This window comes from Atractosteus spatula, chromosome 11 (assembly GCF_055471065.1).
Source record: "Atractosteus spatula isolate fAtrSpa1 chromosome 11, fAtrSpa1.hap1, whole genome shotgun sequence".
NCBI classification, from domain to species: Eukaryota; Metazoa; Chordata; class Actinopteri; order Semionotiformes; family Lepisosteidae; genus Atractosteus; species Atractosteus spatula.
In genome coordinates, this window is record NC_142716.1 from 17231084 (window position 1) to 17252225 (window position 21142).

The following is a 21142-nucleotide window of genomic DNA, read 5'->3' on the forward strand; positions in this document are numbered from 1 at the left end:
CAGAAGAGCACACTGAGTCAGCCCTTAACCCCAGTGTGCAGAAATTGTCAAAACGTGTTTTTCAGCAGAAATAAACACGTTTTGGCAACTTTGGTCACCCCCATGTAAGTTATAGGGCAGGAACAGCACACTTTTCAAAACGTGTTTTTCAGCCCGAAATAAACGCGTTTTCTCAGCCCTTAGAATCGCAGTGTAACTGCCTGGCTCAGAAGAGCACACTGAGTCAGCCCTTAACCCCAGTGTGCAGAAATTGTCAAAACGTGTTTTTCAGCAGAAATAAACACGTTTTGGCAACTTTGGTCACCCCCATGTAAGTTATAGGGCAGGAACAGCACAGTTTTCAAAACGTGTTTTTCTGCCCGAAATAAACACGTTTTCTCAGCCCTTGGAATCACAGTGTAACTGCCTGGCTCAGAAGAGCACACTGAGTCAGCCCTTAACCCCAGTGTGCAGAAATTGTCAAAACGTGTTTTTCAGCAGAAATAAACACGTTTTGGCAACTTTGGTCACCCCCATGTAAGTTATAGGGCAGGAACAGCACACTTTTCAAAACGTGTTTTTCAGCCCGAAATAAACGCGTTTTCTCAGCCCTTAGAATCGCAGTGTAACTGCCTGGCTCAGAAGAGCACAGTGAGTCAGCCCTTAACCCCAGTGTGCAGAAATTGTCAAAACGTGTTTTTCAGCAGAAATAAACACGTTTTGGCAACTTTGGTCACCCCCATGTAAGTTATAGGGCAGGAACAGCACACTTTTCAAAACGTGTTTTTCAGCCCGAAATAAACGCGTTTTCTCAGCCCTTGGAATCACAGTGTAACTGCCTGGCTCAGAAGAGCACACTGAGTCAGCCCTTAACCCCAGTGTGCAGAAATTGTCAAAACGTGTTTTTCAGCAGAAATAAACACGTTTTGGCAACTTTGGTCACCCCCATGTAAGTTATAGGGCAGGAACAGCTCAGTTTTCAAAACGTGTTTTTCAGCCCGAAATAAACACGTTTTCTCAGCCCTTGGAATCACAGTGTAACTGCCTGGCTCAGAAGAGCACACTGAATCAGCCCTTAACCCCAGTGTGCAGAAATTGTCAAAACGTGTTTTTCAGCAAAAATAAACACGTTTTGGCAACTTTGGTCACCCCCATGTAACTTATAGGGCAGGAACAGCACAGATTTCAAAACGTGTTTTTCAGCCCGAAATAAACGCGTTTTCTCAGCCCTTAGAATCGCAGTGTAACTGCCTGGCTCAGAAGAGCACACTGAGTCAGCCCTTAACCCCAGTGTGCAGAAATTGTCAAAACGTGTTTTTCAGCAGAAATAAACACGTTTTGGCAACTTTGGTCACCACCATGTAACTTATAGGGCAGGAACAGCACAGTTTTCAAAACGTGTTTTTCAGCCCGAAATAAACGCGTTTTCTCAGCCCTTGGAATCACAGTGTAACTGCCTGGCTCAGAAGAGCACACTGAGTCAGCCCTTTACCCCAGTGTGCAGAAATTGTCAAAACGTGTTTTTCAGCAGAAATAAACACGTTTTGGCAACTTTGGTCACCCCCATGTAAATTATAGGGCAGGAACAGCTCAGTTTTCAAAACGTGTTTTTCAGCCCGAAATAAACACGTTTTCTCAGCCCTTGGAATCACAGTGTAACTGCCTGGCTCAGAAGAGCACACTGAGTCAGCCCTTAACCCCAGTGTGCAGAAATTGTCAAAACGTGTTTTTCAACAGAAATAAACACGTTTTGGCAACTTTGGTCACCCCCATGTAAGTTATAGGGCAGGAACAGCACACTTTTCAAAACGTGTTTTTCAGCCCGAAATAAACGCGTTTTCTCAGCCCTTAGAATCCCAGTGTAACTGCCTGGCTCAGAAGAGCACAGTGAGTCAGCCCTTAACCCCAGTGTGCAGAAATTGTCAAAACGTGTTTTTCAGCAGAAATAAACACGTTTTGGCAACTTTGGTCACCCCCATGTAAGTTATAGGGCTGGAACAGCACAGTTTTCAAAACGTGTTTTTCAGCCCGAAATAAACGCGTTTTCTCAGCCCTTAGAATCGCAGTGTAACTGCCTGGCTCAGAAGAGCACACTGAGTCAGCCCTTAACCCCAGTGTGCAGAAATTGTCAAAACGTGTTTTTCAGCAGAAATAAACACGTTTTGGCAACTTTGGTCACCCCCATGTAAGTTATAGGGCAGGAACAGCACAGTTTTCAAAACGTGTTTCTCTGCCCGAAATAAACACGTTTTCTCAGCCCTTGGAATCACAGTGTAACTGCCTGGCTCAGAAGAGCACACTGAGTCAGCCCTTAACCCCAGTGTGCAGAAATTGTCAAGACGTGTTTTTCAGCAGAAATAAACACGTTTTGGCAACTTTGGTCACCCCCATGTAAGTTATAGGGCAGGAACAGCACACTTTTCAAAACGTGTTTTTCAGCCCGAAATAAACGCGTTTTCTCAGCCCTTAGAATCGCAGTGTAACTGCCTGGCTCAGAAGAGCACACTGAGTCAGCCCTTAACCCCAGTGTGCAGAAATTGTCAAAACGTGTTTTTCAGCAGAAATAAACACGTTTTGGCAACTTTGGTCACCCCCATGTAAGTTATAGGGCAGGAACAGCACACTTTTCAAAACGTGTTTTTCAGCCCGAAATAAACACGTTTTCTCAGCCCTTGGAATCACAGTGTAACTGCCTGGCTCAGAAGAGCACACTGAGTCAGCCCTTAACCCCAGTGTGCAGAAATTGTCAAAACGTGTTTTTCAGCAGAAATAAACACGTTTTGGCAACTTTGGTCACCCCCATGTAAGTTATAGGGCAGGAACAGCACACTTTTCAAAACGTGTTTTTCAGCCCGAAATAAACACGTTTTCTCAGCCCTTGGAATCACAGTGTAACTGCCTGGCTCAGAAGAGCACACTGAGTCAGCCCTTAACCCCAGTGTGCAGAAATTGTCAAAACGTGTTTTTCAGCAGAAATAAACACGTTTTGGCAACTTTGGTCACCCCCATGTAAGTTATAGGGCAGGAACAGCACACTTTTCAAAACGTGTTTTTCAGCCCGAAATAAACGCGTTTTCTCAGCCCTTAGAATCGCAGTGTAAGTGCCTGGCTCAGAAGAGCACAGTTGAGTCAGCCCTTAACCCCAGTGTGCAGAAATTGTCAAAACGTGTTTTTCAGCAGAAATAAACACGTTTTGGCAACTTTGGTCACCACCATGTAAGTTATAGGGCAGGAACAGCACACTTTTCAAAACGTGTTTTTCAGCCCGAAATAAACGCGTTTTCTCAGCCCTTAGAATCACAGTGTAACTGCCTGGCTCAGAAGAGCACAGTGAGTCAGCCCTTAACCCCAGTGTGCAGAAATTGTCAAAACGTGTTTTTCAGCAGAAATAAACACGTTTTGGCAACTTTGGTCACCCCCATGTAAGTTATAGGGCAGGAACAGCACAGATTTCAAAACGTGTTTTTCAGCCCGAAATAAACGCGTTTTCTCAGCCCTTAGAATCGCAATGTAACTGCCTGGCTCAGAAGAGCACACTGAGTCAGCCCTTAACCCCAGTGTGCAGAAATTGTCAAAACGTGTTTTTCAGCAGAAATAAACACGTTTTGGCAACTTTGGTCACCACCATGTAACTTATAGGGCAGGAACAGCACAGTTTTCAAAACGTGTTTTTCAGCCCGAAATAAACGCGTTTTCTCAACCCTTGGAATCACAGTGTAACTGCCTGGCTCAGAAGAGCACAGTTGAGTCAGCCCTTAACCCCAGTGTGCAGAAATTGTCAAAACGTGTTTTTCAGCAGAAATAAACACGTTTTGGCAACTTTGGTCACCCCCATGTAAGTTATAGGGCAGGAACAGCTCAGTTTTCAAAACGTGTTTTTCAGCCCGAAATAAACACGTTTTCTCAGCCCTTGCAATCACAGTGTAACTGCCTGGCTCAGAAGAGCACACTGAGTCAGCCCTTAACCCCAGTGTGCAGAAATTGTCAAAACGTGTTTTTCAACAGAAATAAACACGTTTTGGCAACTTTGGTCACCCCCATGTAAGTTATAGGGCAGGAACAGCACACTTTTCAAAACGTGTTTTTCAGCCCGAAATAAACGCGTTTTCTCAGCCCTTAGAATCCCAGTGTAACTGCCTGGCTCAGAAGAGCACAGTGAGTCAGCCCTTAACCCCAGTGTGCAGAAATTGTCAAAACGTGTTTTTCAGCAGAAATAAACACGTTTTGGCAACTTTGGTCACCCCCATGTAAGTTATAGGGCTGGAACAGCACAGTTTTCAAAACGTGTTTTTCAGCCCGAAATAAACGCGTTTTCTCAGCCCTTGGAATCACAGTGTAACTGCCTGGCTCAGAAGAGCACACTGAGTCAGCCCTTAACCCCAGTGTGCAGAAATTGTCAAAACGTGTTTTTCAGCAGAAATAAACACGTTTTGGCAACTTTGGTCACCCCCATGTAAGTTATAGGGCAGGAACAGCACACTTTTCAAAACGTGTTTTTCAGCCCGAAATAAACGCGTTTTCTCAGCCCTTAGAATCGCAGTGTAACTGCCTGGCTCAGAAGAGCACACTGAGTCAGCCCTTAACCCCAGTGTGCAGAAATTGTCAAAACGTGTTTTTCAGCAGAAATAAACACGTTTTGGCAACTTTGGTCACCCCCATGTAATTTATAGGGCAGGAACAGCACAGTTTTCAAAACGTGTTTTTCTGCCCGAAATAAACACGTTTTCTCAGCCCTTGGAATCACAGTGTAACTGCCTGGCTCAGAAGAGCACACTGAGTCAGCCCTTAACCCCAGTGTGCAGAAATTGTCAAAACGTGTTTTTCAGCAGAAATAAACACGTTTTGGCAACTTTGGTCACCCCCATGTAAGTTATAGGGCAGGAACAGCACACTTTTCAAAACGTGTTTTTCAGCCCGAAATAAACGCGTTTTCTCAGCCCTTAGAATCGCAGTGTAACTGCCTGGCTCAGAAGAGCACAGTGAGTCAGCCCTTAACCCCAGTGTGCAGAAATTGTCAAAACGTGTTTTTCAGCAGAAATAAACACGTTTTGGCAACTTTGGTCACCCCCATGTAAGTTATAGGGCAGGAACAGCACACTTTTCAAAACGTGTTTTTCAGCCCGAAATAAACGCGTTTTCTCAGCCCTTGGAATCACAGTGTAACTGCCTGGCTCAGAAGAGCACACTGAGTCAGCCCTTAACCCCAGTGTGCAGAAATTGTCAAAACGTGTTTTTCAGCAGAAATAAACACGTTTTGGCAACTTTGGTCACCCCCATGTAAGTTATAGGGCAGGAACAGCTCAGTTTTCAAAACGTGTTTTTCAGCCCGAAATAAACACGTTTTCTCAGCCCTTGGAATCACAGTGTAACTGCCTGGCTCAGAAGAGCACACTGAATCAGCCCTTAACCCCAGTGTGCAGAAATTGTCAAAACGTGTTTTTCAGCAAAAATAAACACGTTTTGGCAACTTTGGTCACCCCCATGTAACTTATAGGGCAGGAACAGCACAGATTTCAAAACGTGTTTTTCAGCCCGAAATAAACGCGTTTTCTCAGCCCTTAGAATCGCAGTGTAACTGCCTGGCTCAGAAGAGCACACTGAGTCAGCCCTTAACCCCAGTGTGCAGAAATTGTCAAAACGTGTTTTTCAGCAGAAATAAACACGTTTTGGCAACTTTGGTCACCACCATGTAACTTATAGGGCAGGAACAGCACAGTTTTCAAAACGTGTTTTTCAGCCCGAAATAAACGCGTTTTCTCAGCCCTTGGAATCACAGTGTAACTGCCTGGCTCAGAAGAGCACACTGAGTCAGCCCTTTACCCCAGTGTGCAGAAATTGTCAAAACGTGTTTTTCAGCAGAAATAAACACGTTTTGGCAACTTTGGTCACCCCCATGTAAGTTATAGGGCAGGAACAGCACACTTTTCAAAACGTGTTTTTCAGCCCGAAATAAACGCGTTTTCTCAGCCCTTAGAATCGCAGGGTAACTGCCTGGCTCAGAAGAGCACAGTGAGTCAGCCCTTAACCCCAGTGTGCAGAAATTGTCAAAACGTGTTTTTCAGCAGAAATAAACACGTTTTGGCAACTTTGGTCACCCCCATGTAAGTTATAGGGCAGGAACAGCACACTTTTCAAAACGTGTTTTTCAGCCCGAAATAAACGCGTTTTCTCAGCCCTTGGAATCACAGTGTAACTGCCTGGCTCAGAAGAGCACACTGAGTCAGCCCTTAACCCCAGTGTGCAGAAATTGTCAAAACGTGTTTTTCAGCAGAAATAAACACGTTTTGGCAACTTTGGTCACCCCCATGTAAGTTATAGGGCAGGAACAGCTCAGTTTTCAAAACGTGTTTTTCAGCCCGAAATAAACACGTTTTCTCAGCCCTTGGAATCACAGTGTAACTGCCTGGCTCAGAAGAGCACACTGAGTCAGCCCTTAAACCCAGTGTGCAGAAATTGTCAAAACGTGTTTTTCAGCAGAAATAAACACGTTTTGGCAACTTTGGTCACCCCCATGTAAGTTATAGGGCAGGAACAGCACACTTTTCAAAACGTGCTTTTCAGCCCGAAATAAACACGTTTTCTCAGCCCTTGGAATCACAGTGTAACTGCCTGGCTCAGAAGAGCTCACTGAGTCAGCCCTTAACCCCAGTGTGCAGAAATTGTCAAAACGTGTTTTTCAGCAGAAATAAACACGTTTTGGCAACTTTGGTCACCCCCATGTAAGTTATAGGGCAGGAACAGCACACTTTTCAAAACGTGTTTTTCAGACCGAAATAAACGCGTTTTCTCAGCCCTTAGAATCGCAGTGTAACTGCCTGGCTCAGAAGAGCACAGTGAGTCAGCCATTAACCCCAGTGTGCAGAAATTGTCAAAACGTGTTTTTCAGCAGAAATAAACACGTTTTGGCAACTTTGGTCACCCCCATGTAAGTTATAGGGCAGGAACAGCACACTTTTCAAAACGTGTTTTTCAGCCCGAAATAAACGCGTTTTCTCAGCCCTTAGAATCGCAGTGTAACTGCCTGGCTCAGAAGAGCACAGTGAGTCAGCCCTTAACCCCAGTGTGCAGAAATTGTCAAAACGTGTTTTTCAGCAGAAATAAACACGTTTTGGCAACTTTGGTCACCCCCATGTAAGTTATAGGGCAGGAACAGCACAGTTTTCAAAACGTGTTTTTCAGCCCGAAATAAACGCGTTTTCTCAGCCCTTGGAATCACAGTGTAACTGCCTGGCTCAGAAGAACACACTGAGTCAGCCCTTAACCCCAGTGTGCAGAAATTGTCAAAACGTGTTTTTCAGCAGAAATAAACACGTTTTGGCAACTTTGGTCACCCCCATGTAAGTTATAGGGCAGGAACAGCTCAGTTTTCAAAACGTGTTTTTCAGCCCGAAATAAACACGTTTTCTCAGCCCTTGGAATCACAGTGTAACTGCCTGGCTCAGAAGAGCACACTGAGTCAGCCCTTAAACCCAGTGTGCAGAAATTGTCAAAACGTGTTTTTCAGCAGAAATAAACACGTTTTGGCAACTTTGGTCACCCCCATGTAAGTTATAGGGCAGGAACAGCACACTTTTCAAAACGTGTTTTTCAGCCCGAAATAAACGCGTTTTCTCAGCCTTTAGAATCGCAGTGTAACTGCCTGGCTCAGAAGAGCACAGTTGAGTCAGCCCTTAACCCCAGTGTGCAGAAATTGTCAAAACGTGTTTTTCAGCAGAAATAAACACGTTTTGGCAACTTTGGTCACCCCCATGTAAGTTATAGGGCAGGAACAGCACACTTTTCAAAACGTGTTTTTCAGCCCGAAATAAACGCGTTTTCTCAGCCCTTAGAATCGCAGTGTAACTGCCTGGCTCAGAAGAGCACAGTGAGTCAGCCCTTAACCCCAGTGTGCAGAAATTGTCAAAACGTGTTTTTCAGCAGAAATAAACACGTTTTGGCAACTTTGGTCACCCCCATGTAAGTTATAGGGCAGGAACAGCACAGTTTTCAAAACGTGTTTTTCAGCCCGAAATAAACGCGTTTTCTCAGCCCTTGGAATCACAGTGTAACTGCCTGGCTCAGAAGAACACACTGAGTCAGCCCTTAACCCCAGTGTGCAGAAATTGTCAAAACGTGTTTTTCAGCAAAAATAAACACGTTTTGGCAACTTTGGTCACCCCCATGTAACTTATAGGGCAGGAACAGCACAGATTTCAAAACGTGTTTTTCAGCCCGAAATAAACGCGTTTTCTCAGCCCTTAGAATCGCAGTGTAACTGCCTGGCTCAGAAGAGCACAGTGAGTCAGCCCTTAACCCCAGTGTGCACATATTGTCAAAACGTGTTTTTCAGCAGAAATAAACACGTTTTGGCAACTTTGATCACCCCCATGTAAGTTATAGGGCAGGAACAGCACAGTTTTCAAAACGTGTTTTTCAGCCCGAAATAAACGCGTTTTCTCAGCCCTTGGAATCACAGTGTAACTGCCTGGCTCAGAAGAGCACACTGAGTCAGCCCTTAACCCCAGTGTGCAGAAATTGTCAAAACGTGTTTTTCAGCAGAAATAAACACGTTTTGGCAACTTTGGTCACCCCCATGTAAGTTATAGGGCAGGAACAGCACACTTTTCAAAACGTGTTTTTCAGCCCGAAATAAACGCGTTTTCTCAGCCTTTAGAATCGCAGTGTAACTGCCTGGCTCAGAAGAGCACAGTGAGTCAGCCCTTAACCCCAGTGTGCAGAAATTGTCAAAACGTGTTTTTCAGCAGAAATAAACACGTTTTGGCAACTTTGGTCACCCCCATGTAAGTTATAGGGCAGGAACAGCACACTTTTCAAAACGTGTTTTTCAGCCCGAAATAAACGCGTTTTCTCAGCCCTTAGAATCGCAGTGTAACTGCATGGCTCAGAAGAGCACAGTGAGTCAGCCCTTAACCCCAGTGTGCAGAAATTGTCAAAACGTGTTTTTCAGCAGAAATAAACACGTTTTGGCAACTTTGGTCACCCCCATGTAAGTTATAGGGCAGGAACAGCACAGTTTTCAAAACGTGTTTTTCAGCCCGAAATAAACGCGTTTTCTCAGCCCTTGGAATCACAGTGTAACTGCCTGGCTCAGAAGAGCACACTGAGTCAGCCCTTAACCCCAGTGTGCAGAAATTGTCAAAACGTGTTTTTCAGCAGAAATAAACACGTTTTGGCAACTTTGGTCACCACCATGTAACTTATAGGGCAGGAACAGCACAGTTTTCAAAACGTGTTTTTCAGCCCGAAATAAACGCGTTTTCTCAGCCCTTGGAATCACAGTGTAACTGCCTGGCTCAGAAGAGCACACTGAGTCAGCCCTTAACCCCAGTGTGCAGAAATTGTCAAAACTTGTTTTTCAGCAGAAATAAACACGTTTTGGCAACTTTGGTCACCCCCATGTAAGTTATAGGGCAGGAACAGCTCAGTTTTCAAAACGTGTTTTTCAGCCCGAAATAAACACGTTTTCTCAGCCCTTGGAATCACAGTGTAACTGCCTGGCTCAGAAGAGCTCACTGAGTCAGCCCTTAACCCCAGTGTGCAGAAATTGTCAAAACGTGTTTTTCAGCAGAAATAAACACGTTTTGGCAACTTTGGTCACCCCCATGTAAGTTATAGGGCAGGAACAGCACACTTTTCAAAACGTGTTTTTCAGACCGAAATAAACGCGTTTTCTCAGCCCTTTGAATCGCAGTGTAACTGCCTGGCTCAGAAGAGCACAGTGAGTCAGCCATTAACCCCAGTGTGCAGAAATTGTCAAAACGTGTTTTTCAGCAGAAATAAACACGTTTTGGCAACTTTGGTCACCCCCATGTAAGTTATAGGGCAGGAACAGCACACTTTTCAAAACGTGTTTTTCAGCCCGAAATAAACGCGTTTTCTCAGCCTTTAGAATCGCAGTGTAACTGCCTGGCTCAGAAGAGCACAGTGAGTCAGCCCTTAACCCCAGTGTGCAGAAATTGTCAAAACGTGTTTTTCAGCAGAAATAAACACGTTTTGGCAACTTTGGTCACCCCCATGTAAGTTATAGGGCAGGAACAGCACACTTTTCAAAACGTGTTTTTCAGCCCGAAATAAACGCGTTTTCTCAGCCCTTAGAATCGCAGTGTAACTGCCTGGCTCAGAAGAGCACAGTGAGTCAGCCCTTAACCCCAGTGTGCAGAAATTGTCAAAACGTGTTTTTCAGCAGAAATAAACACGTTTTGGCAACTTTGGTCACCCCCATGTAAGTTATAGGGCAGGAACAGCACAGTTTTCAAAACGTGTTTTTCAGCCCGAAATAAACGCGTTTTCTCAGCCCTTGGAATCACAGTGTAACTGCCTGGCTCAGAAGAGCACACTGAGTCAGCCCTTAACCCCAGTGTGCAGAAATTGTCAAAACGTGTTTTTCAGCAGAAATAAACACGTTTTGGCAACTTTGGTCACCACCATGTAACTTATAGGGCAGGAACAGCACAGTTTTCAAAACGTGTTTTTCAGCCCGAAATAAACGCGTTTTCTCAGCCCTTGGAATCACAGTGTAACTGCCTGGCTCAGAAGAGCACACTGAGTCAGCCCTTAACCCCAGTGTGCAGAAATTGTCAAAACGTGTTTTTCAGCAGAAATAAACACGTTTTGGCAACTTTGGTCACCCCCATGTAAGTTATAGGGCAGGAACAGCTCAGTTTTCAAAACGTGTTTTTCAGCCCGAAATAAACACGTTTTCTCAGCCCTTGGAATCACAGTGTAACTGCCTGGCTCAGAAGAGCACACTGAGTCAGCCCTTAAACCCAGTGTGCAGAAATTGTCAAAACGTGTTTTTCAGCAGAAATAAACACGTTTTGGCAACTTTGGTCACCCCCATGTAAGTTATAGGGCAGGAACAGCACACTTTTCAAAACGTGTTTTTCAGCCCGAAATAAACGCGTTTTCTCAGCCTTTAGAATCGCAGTGTAACTGCCTGGCTCAGAAGAGCACAGTTGAGTCAGCCCTTAACCCCAGTGTGCAGAAATTGTCAAAACGTGTTTTTCAGCAGAAATAAACACGTTTTGGCAACTTTGGTCTCCCCCATGTAAGTTATAGGGCAGGAACAGCACACTTTTCAAAACGTGTTTTTCAGCCCGAAATAAACTCGTTTTCTCAGCCCTTAGAATCGCAGTGTAACTGCCTGGCTCAGAAGAGCACACTGAGTCAGCCCTTAACCCCAGTGTGCAGAAATTGTCAAAACGTGTTTTTCAGCAGAAATAAACACGTTTTGGCAACTTTGGTCACCACCATGTAACTTATAGGGCAGGAACAGCACAGTTTTCAAAACGTGTTTTTCAGCCCGAAATAAACGCGTTTTCTCAGCCCTTGGAATCACAGTGTAACTGCCTGGCTCAGAAGAGCACACTGAGTCAGCCCTTTACCCCAGTGTGCAGAAATTGTCAAAACGTGTTTTTCAGCAGAAATAAACACGTTTTGGCAACTTTGGTCACCCCCATGTAAGTTATAGGGCAGGAACAGCACAGTTTTCAAAACGTGTTTTTCAGCCCGAAATAAACGCGTTTTCTCAGCCCTTGGAATCACAGTGTAACTGCCTGGCTCAGAAGAGCACACTGAGTCAGCCCTTAACTCCAGTGTGCAGAAATTGTCAAAACGTGTTTTTCAGCAGAAATAAACACGTTTTGGCAACTTTGGTCACCCCCATGTAAGTTATAGGGCAGGAACAGCACACTTTTCAAAACGTGTTTTTCAGCCCGAAATAAACGCGTTTTCTCAGCCCTTGGAATCACAGTGTAACTGCCTGGCTCAGAAGAACACACTGAGTCAGCCCTTAACCCCAGTGTGCAGAAATTGTCAAAACGTGTTTTTCAGCAAAAATAAACACGTTTTGGCAACTTTGGTCACCCCCATGTAACTTATAGGGCAGGAACAGCACAGATTTCAAAACGTGTTTTTCAGCCCGAAATAAACGCGTTTTCTCAGCCCTTAGAATCGCAGTGTAACTGCCTGGCTCAGAATAGCACAGTGAGTCAGCCCTTAACCCCAGTGTGCACATATTGTCAAAACGTGTTTTTCAGCAGAAATAAACACGTTTTGGCAACTTTGGTCACCCCCATGTAAGTTATAGGGCAGGAACAGCACAGTTTTCAAAACGTGTTTTTCAGCCCGAAATAAACGCGTTTTCTCAGCCCTTGGAATCACAGTGTAACTGCCTGGCTCAGAAGAGCACACTGAGTCAGCCCTTAACCCCAGTGTGCAGAAATTGTCAAAACGTGTTTTTCAGCAGAAATAAACACGTTTTGGCAACTTTGGTCACCCCCATGTAAGTTATAGGGCAGGAACAGCACACTTTTCAAAACGTGTTTTTCAGCCCGAAATAAACGCGTTTTCTCAGCCTTTAGAATCGCAGTGTAACTGCCTGGCTCAGAAGAGCACAGTGAGTCAGCCCTTAACCCCAGTGTGCAGAAATTGTCAAAACGTGTTTTTCAGCAGAAATAAACACGTTTTGGCAACTTTGGTCACCTCCATGTAAGTTATAGGGCAGGAACAGCACACTTTTCAAAACGTGTTTTTCAGCCCGAAATAAACGCGTTTTCTCAGCCCTTAGAATCGCAGTGTAACTGCCTGGCTCAGAAGAGCACAGTGAGTCAGCCCTTAACCCCAGTGTGCAGAAATTGTCAAAACGTGTTTTTCAGCAGAAATAAACACGTTTTGGCAACTTTGGTCACCCCCATGTAAGTTATAGGGCAGGAACAGCACAGTTTTCAAAACGTGTTTTTCAGCCCGAAATAAACGCGTTTTCTCAGCCCTTGGAATCACAGTGTAACTGCCTGGCTCAGAAGAGCACACTGAGTCAGCCCTTAACCCCAGTGTGCAGAAATTGTCAAAACGTGTTTTTCAGCAGAAATAAACACGTTTTGGCAACTTTGGTCACCCCCATGTAAGTTATAGGGCAGGAACAGCTCAGTTTTCAAAACGTGTTTCTCAGCCCGAAATAAACACGTTTTCTCAGCCCTTGGAATCACAGTGTAACTGCCTGGCTCAGAAGAGCACACTAAGTCAGCCCTTAAACCCAGTGTGCAGAAATTGTCAAAACGTGTTTTTCAGCAGAAATAAACACGTTTTGGCAACTTTGGTCACCCCCATGTAAGTTATAGGGCAGGAACAGCACACTTTTCAAAACGTGTTTTTCAGGCCGAAATAAACACGTTTTCTCAGCCCTTAGAATCGCAGTGTAACTGCCTGGCTCAGAAGAGCACAGTGAGTCAGCCCTTAACCCCAGTGTGCAGAAATTGTCAAAACGTGTTTTTCAGCAAAAATAAACACGTTTTGGCAACTTTGGTCACCCCCATGTAAGTTATAGGGCAGGAACAGCACAGTTTTCAAAACGTGTTTTTCAGCCCGAAATAAACGCGTTTTCTCAGCCCTTGGAATCACAGTGTAACTGCCTGGCTCAGAAGAGCACACTGAGTCAGCCCTTAACCCCAGTGTGCAGAAATTGTCAAAACGTGTTTTTCAGCAGAAATAAACACGTTTTGGCAACTTTGGTCACCACCATGTAACTTATAGGGCAGGAACAGCACAGTTTTCAAAACGTGTTTTTCAGCCCGAAATAAACGCGTTTTCTCAGCCCTTGGAATCACAGTGTAACTGCCTGGCTCAGAAGAGCACACTGAGTCAGCCCTTAACCCCAGTGTGCAGAAATTGTCAAAACGTGTTTTTCAGCAGAAATAAACACGTTTTGGCAACTTTGGTCACCTTCATGTAAGTTATAGGGCAGGAACAGCTCAGTTTTCAAAACGTGTTTTTCAGCCCGAAATAAACACGTTTTCTCAGCCCTTGGAATCACAGTGTAACTGCCTGGCTCAGAAGAGCACACTGAGTCAGCCCTTAAACCCAGTGTGCAGAAATGGTCAAAACGTGTTTTTCAGCAGAAATAAACACGTTTTGGCAACTTTGGTCACCCCCATGTAAGTTATAGGGCAGGAACAGCACACTTTTCAAAACGTGTTTTTCAGCCCGAAATAAACGCGTTTTCTCAGCCATTAGAATCGCAGTGTAACTGCCTGGCTCAGAAGAGCACAGTTGAGTCAGCCCTTAACGCCAGTGTGCAGAAATTGTCAAAACGTGTTTTTCAGCAGAAATAAACACGTTTTGGCAACTTTGGTCACCCCCATGTAAGTTATAGGGCAGGAACAGCACACTTTTCAAAACGTGTTTTTCAGCCCGAAATAAACGCGTTTTCTCAGCCCTTGGAATCACAGTGTAACTGCCTGGCTCAGAAGAGCTCACTGAGTCAGCCCTTAACCCCAGTGTGCAGAAATTGTCAAAACGTGTTTTTCAGCAGAAATAAACACGTTTTGGCAACTTTGGTCACCCCCATGTAAGTTATAGGGCAGGAACAGCACACTTTTCAAAACGTGTTTTTCAGACCGAAATAAACGCGTTTTCTCAGCCCTTTGAATCGCAGTGTAACTGCCTGGCTCAGAAGAGCACAGTGAGTCAGCCATTAACCCCAGTGTGCAGAAATTGTCAAAACGTGTTTTTCAGCAGAAATAAACACGTTTTGGCAACTTTGGTCACCCCCATGTAAGTTATAGGGCAGGAACAGCACACTTTTCAAAACGTGTTTTTCAGCCCGAAATAAACGCGTTTTCTCAGCCTTTAGAATCGCAGTGTAACTGCCTGGCTCAGAAGAGCACAGTGAGTCAGCCCTTAACCCCAGTGTGCAGAAATTGTCAAAACGTGTTTTTCAGCAGAAATAAACACGTTTTGGCAACTTTGGTCACCCCCATGTAAGTTATAGGGCAGGAACAGCACACTTTTCAAAACGTGTTTTTCAGCCCGAAATAAACGCGTTTTCTCAGCCCTTAGAATCGCAGTGTAACTGCCTGGCTCAGAAGAGCACAGTGAGTCAGCCCTTAACCCCAGTGTGCAGAAATTGTCAAAACGTGTTTTTCAGCAGAAATAAACACGTTTTGGCAACTTTGGTCACCCCCATGTAAGTTATAGGGCAGGAACAGCACAGTTTTCAAAACGTGTTTTTCAGCCCGAAATAAACGCGTTTTCTCAGCCCTTGGAATCACAGTGTAACTGCCTGGCTCAGAAGAGCACACTGAGTCAGCCCTTAACCCCAGTGTGCAGAAATTGTCAAAACGTGTTTTTCAGCAGAAATAAACACGTTTTGGCAACTTTGGTCACCACCATGTAACTTATAGGGCAGGAACAGCACAGTTTTCAAAACGTGTTTTTCAGCCCGAAATAAACGCGTTTTCTCAGCCCTTGGAATCACAGTGTAACTGCCTGGCTCAGAAGAGCACACTGAGTCAGCCCTTAACCCCAGTGTGCAGAAATTGTCAAAACGTGTTTTTCAGCAGAAATAAACACGTTTTGGCAACTTTGGTCACCCCCATGTAAGTTATAGGGCAGGAACAGCTCAGTTTTCAAAACGTGTTTTTCAGCCCGAAATAAACACGTTTTCTCAGCCCTTGGAATCACAGTGTAACTGCCTGGCTCAGAAGAGCACACTGAGTCAGCCCTTAAACCCAGTGTGCAGAAATTGTCAAAACGTGTTTTTCAGCAGAAATAAACACGTTTTGGCAACTTTGGTCACCCCCATGTAAGTTATAGGGCAGGAACAGCACACTTTTCAAAACGTGTTTTTCAGCCCGAAATAAACGCGTTTTCTCAGCCTTTAGAATCGCAGTGTAACTGCCTGGCTCAGAAGAGCACAGTTGAGTCAGCCCTTAACCCCAGTGTGCAGAAATTGTCAAAACGTGTTTTTCAGCAGAAATAAACACGTTTTGGCAACTTTGGTCACCCCCATGTAAGTTATAGGGCAGGAACAGCACACTTTTCAAAACGTGTTTTTCAGCCCGAAATAAACTCGTTTTCTCAGCCCTTAGAATCGCAGTGTAACTGCCTGGCTCAGAAGAGCACACTGAGTCAGCCCTTAACCCCAGTGTGCAGAAATTGTCAAAACGTGTTTTTCAGCAGAAATAAACACGTTTTGGCAACTTTGGTCACCACCATGTAACTTATAGGGCAGGAACAGCACAGTTTTCAAAACGTGTTTTTCAGCCCGAAATAAACGCGTTTTCTCAGCCCTTGGAATCACAGTGTAACTGCCTGGCTCAGAAGAGCACACTGAGTCAGCCCTTTACCCCAGTGTGCAGAAATTGTCAAAACGTGTTTTTCAGCAGAAATAAACACGTTTTGGCAACTTTGGTCACCCCCATGTAAGTTATAGGGCAGGAACAGCACAGTTTTCAAAACGTGTTTTTCAGCCCGAAATAAACGCGTTTTCTCAGCCCTTGGAATCACAGTGTAACTGCCTGGCTCAGAAGAGCACACTGAGTCAGCCCTTAACTCCAGTGTGCAGAAATTGTCAAAACGTGTTTTTCAGCAGAAATAAACACGTTTTGGCAACTTTGGTCACCCCCATGTAAGTTATAGGGCAGGAACAGCACACTTTTCAAAACGTGTTTTTCAGCCCGAAATAAACGCGTTTTCTCAGCCCTTGGAATCACAGTGTAACTGCCTGGCTCAGAAGAACACACTGAGTCAGCCCTTAACCCCAGTGTGCAGAAATTGTCAAAACGTGTTTTTCAGCAAAAATAAACACGTTTTGGCAACTTTGGTCACCCCCATGTAACTTATAGGGCAGGAACAGCACAGATTTCAAAACGTGTTTTTCAGCCCGAAATAAACGCGTTTTCTCAGCCCTTAGAATCGCAGTGTAACTGCCTGGCTCAGAATAGCACAGTGAGTCAGCCCTTAACCCCAGTGTGCACATATTGTCAAAACGTGTTTTTCAGCAGAAATAAACACGTTTTGGCAACTTTGGTCACCCCCATGTAAGTTATAGGGCAGGAACAGCACAGTTTTCAAAACGTGTTTTTCAGCCCGAAATAAACGCGTTTTCTCAGCCCTTGGAATCACAGTGTAACTGCCTGGCTCAGAAGAGCACACTGAGTCAGCCCTTAACCCCAGTGTGCAGAAATTGTCAAAACGTGTTTTTCAGCAGAAATAAACACGTTTTGGCAACTTTGGTCACCCCCATGTAAGTTATAGGGCAGGAACAGCACACTTTTCAAAACGTGTTTTTCAGCCCGAAATAAACGCGTTTTCTCAGCCTTTAGAATCGCAGTGTAACTGCCTGGCTCAGAAGAGCACAGTGAGTCAGCCCTTAACCCCAGTGTGCAGAAATTGTCAAAACGTGTTTTTCAGCAGAAATAAACACGTTTTGGCAACTTTGGTCACCTCCATGTAAGTTATAGGGCAGGAACAGCACACTTTTCAAAACGTGTTTTTCAGCCCGAAATAAACGCGTTTTCTCAGCCCTTAGAATCGCAGTGTAACTGCCTGGCTCAGAAGAGCACAGTGAGTCAGCCCTTAACCCCAGTGTGCAGAAATTGTCAAAACGTGTTTTTCAGCAGAAATAAACACGTTTTGGCAACTTTGGTCACCCCCATGTAAGTTATAGGGCAGGAACAGCACAGTTTTCAAAACGTGTTTTTCAGCCCGAAATAAACGCGTTTTCTCAGCACTTGGAATCACAGTGTAACTGCCTGGCTCAGAAGAGCACACTGAGTCAGCCCTTAACCCCAGTGTGCAGAAATTGTCAAAACGTGTTTTTCAGCAGAAATAAACACGTTTTGGCAACTTTGGTCACCCCCATGTAAGTTATAGGGCAGGAACAGCTCAGTTTTCAAAACGTGTTTCTCAGCCCGAAATAAACACGTTTTCTCAGCCCTTGGAATCACAGTGTAACTGCCTGGCTCAGAAGAGCACACTAAGTCAGCCCTTAAACCCAGTGTGCAGAAATTGTCAAAACGTGTTTTTCAGCAGAAATAAACACGTTTTGGCAACTTTGGTCACCCCCATGTAAGTTATAGGGCAGGAACAGCACACTTTTCAAAACGTGTTTTTCAGGCCGAAATAAACACGTTTTCTCAGCCCTTAGAATCGCAGTGTAACTGCCTGGCTCAGAAGAGCACAGTGAGTCAGCCCTTAACCCCAGTGTGCAGAAATTGTCAAAACGTGTTTTTCAGCAAAAATAAACACGTTTTGGCAACTTTGGTCACCCCCATGTAAGTTATAGGGCAGGAACAGCACAGTTTTCAAAACGTGTTTTTCAGCCCGAAATAAACGCGTTTTCTCAGCCCTTGGAATCACAGTGTAACTGCCTGGCTCAGAAGAGCACACTGAGTCAGCCCTTAACCCCAGTGTGCAGAAATTGTCAAAACGTGTTTTTCAGCAGAAATAAACACGTTTTGGCAACTTTGGTCACCACCATGTAACTTATAGGGCAGGAACAGCACAGTTTTCAAAACGTGTTTTTCAGCCCGAAATAAACGCGTTTTCTCAGCCCTTGGAATCACAGTGTAACTGCCTGGCTCAGAAGAGCACACTGAGTCAGCCCTTAACCCCAGTGTGCAGAAATTGTCAAAACGTGTTTTTCAGCAGAAATAAACACGTTTTGGCAACTTTGGTCACCTTCATGTAAGTTATAGGGCAGGAACAGCTCAGTTTTCAAAACGTGTTTTTCAGCCCGAAATAAACACGTTTTCTCAGCCCTTGGAATCACAGTGTAACTGCCTGGCTCAGAAGAGCACACTGAGTCAGCCCTTAAACCCAGTGTGCAGAAATGGTCAAAACGTGTTTTTCAGCAGAAATAAACACGTTTTGGCAACTTTGGTCACCCCCATGTAAGTTATAGGGCAGGAACAGCACACTTTTCAAAACGTGTTTTTCAGCCCGAAATAAACGCGTTTTCTCAGCCATTAGAATCGCAGTGTAACTGCCTGGCTCAGAAGAGCACAGTTGAGTCAGCCCTTAACGCCAGTGTGCAGAAATTGTCAAAACGTGTTTTTCAGCAGAAATAAACACGTTTTGGCAACTTTGGTCACCCCCATGTAAGTTATAGGGCAGGAACAGCACACTTTTCAAAACGTGTTTTTCAGCCCGAAATAAACGCGTTTTCTCAGCCCTTGGAATCACAGTGTAACTGCCTGGCTCAGAAGAACACACTGAGTCAGCCCTTAACCCCAGTGTGCAGAAATTGTCAAAACGTGTTTTTCAGCAAAAATAAACACGTTTTGGCAACTTTGGTCACCCCCATGTAACTTATAGGGCAGGAACAGCACAGATTTCAAAACGTGTTTTTCAGCCCGAAATAAACGCGTTTTCTCAGCCCTTAGAATCGCAGTGTAACTGCCTGGCTCAGAATAGCACAGTGAGTCAGCCCTTAACCCCAGTGTGCACATATTGTCAAAACGTGTTTTTCAGCAGAAATAAACACGTTTTGGCAACTTTGGTCACCCCCATGTAAGTTATAGGGCAGGAACAGCTCAGTTTTCAAAACGTGTTTTTCAGCCCGAAATAAACACGTTTTCTCAGCCCTTGGAATCACATTGTAACTGCCTGGCTCAGAAGAGCACACTGAGTCAGCCCTTAACCCCAGTGTGCAGAAATTGTCAAAACGTGTTTTTCAGCAGAAATAAACACGTTTTGGCAACTTTGGTCACCCCCATGTAAGTTATAGGGCAGGAACAGCACACTTTTCAAAACGTGTTTTTCAGCCCGAAATAAACGCGTTTTCTCAGCCCTTAGAATCCCAGTGTAATTGCCTGGCTCAGAAGAGCACAGTGAGTCAGCCCTTAACCCCAGTGTGCAGAAATTGTCAAAACGTGTTTTTCAGCAGAAATAAACACGTTTTGGCAACTTTGGTCACCCCCATGTAAGTTATAGGGCAGGAACAGCACAGTTTTCAAAACGTGTTTTTCAGCCCGAAATAAACGCGTTTTCTCAGCCCTTGGAATCACAGTGTAACTGCCTGGCTCAGAAGAGCACACTGAGTCAGCCCTTAACCCCAGTGTGCAGAAATTGTCAAAACGTGTTTTTCAGCAGAAATAAACACGTTTTGGCAACTTTGGTCACCACCATGTAACTTATAGGGCAGGAACAGCACAGTTTTCAAAACGTGTTTTTCAGCCCGAAATAAACGCGTTTTCTCAGCCCTTGGAATCACAGTGTAACTGCCTGGCTCAGAAGAACACACTGAGTCAGCCCTTAACCCCAGTGTGCAGAAATTGTCAAAACGTGTTTTTCAGCAAAAATAAACACGTTTTGGCAACTTTGGTCACCCCCATGTAACTTATAGGGCAGGAACAGCACAGATTTCAAAACGTGTTTTTCAGCCCGAAATAAACGCGTTTTCTCAGCCCTTAGAATCGCAGTGTAACTGCCTGGCTCAGAATAGCACAGTGAGTCAGCCCTTAACCCCAGTGTGCACATATTGTCAAAACGTGTTTTTCAGCAGAAATAAACACGTTTTGGCAACTTTGGTCACCCCCATGTAAGTTATATGGCAGGAACAGCACAGTTTTCAAAACGTGTTTTTCAGCCCGAAATAAACGCGTTTTCTCAGCCCTTGGAATCACAGTGTAACTGCCTGGCTCAGAAGAGCACACTGAGTCAGCCCTTAACCCCAGTGTGCAGAAATTGTCAAAACGTGTTTTTCAGCAGAAATAAACACGTTTTGGCAACTTTGGTCACCCCCATGTAAGTTATAGGGCAGGAACAGCACACTTTTCAAAACGTGTTTTTCAGCCCGAAATAAACGCGTTTTCTCAGCCTTTAGAATCGCAGTGTAACTGCCTGGCTCAGAAGAGCACAGTGAGTCAGCCCTTAACCCCAGTGTGCAGAAATTGTCAAAACGTGTTTTTCAGCAGAAATAAACACGTTTTGGCAACTTTGGTCACCCCCATGTAAGTTATAGGGCAGGAACAGCACACTTTTCAAAACGTGTTTTTCAGCCCGAAATAAACGCGTTTTCTCAGCCCTTAGAATCGCAGTGTAACTGCCTGGCTCAGAAGAGCACAGTGAGTCAGCCCTTAACCCCAGTGTGCAGAAATTGTCAAAACGTGTTTTTCAGCAGAAATAAACACGTTTTGGCAACTTTGGTCACCCCCATGTAAGTTATAGGGCAGGAACAGCACACTTTTCAAAACGTGTTTTTCAGCCCGAAATAAACGCGTTTTCTCAGCCCTTGGAATCACAGTGTAACTGCCTGGCTCAGAAGAGCACACTGAGTCAGCCCTTAACCCCAGTGTGCAGAAATTGTCAAAACGTGTTTTTCAGCAGAAATAAACACGTTTTGGCAACTTTGGTCACCACCATGTAACTTATAGGGCAGGAA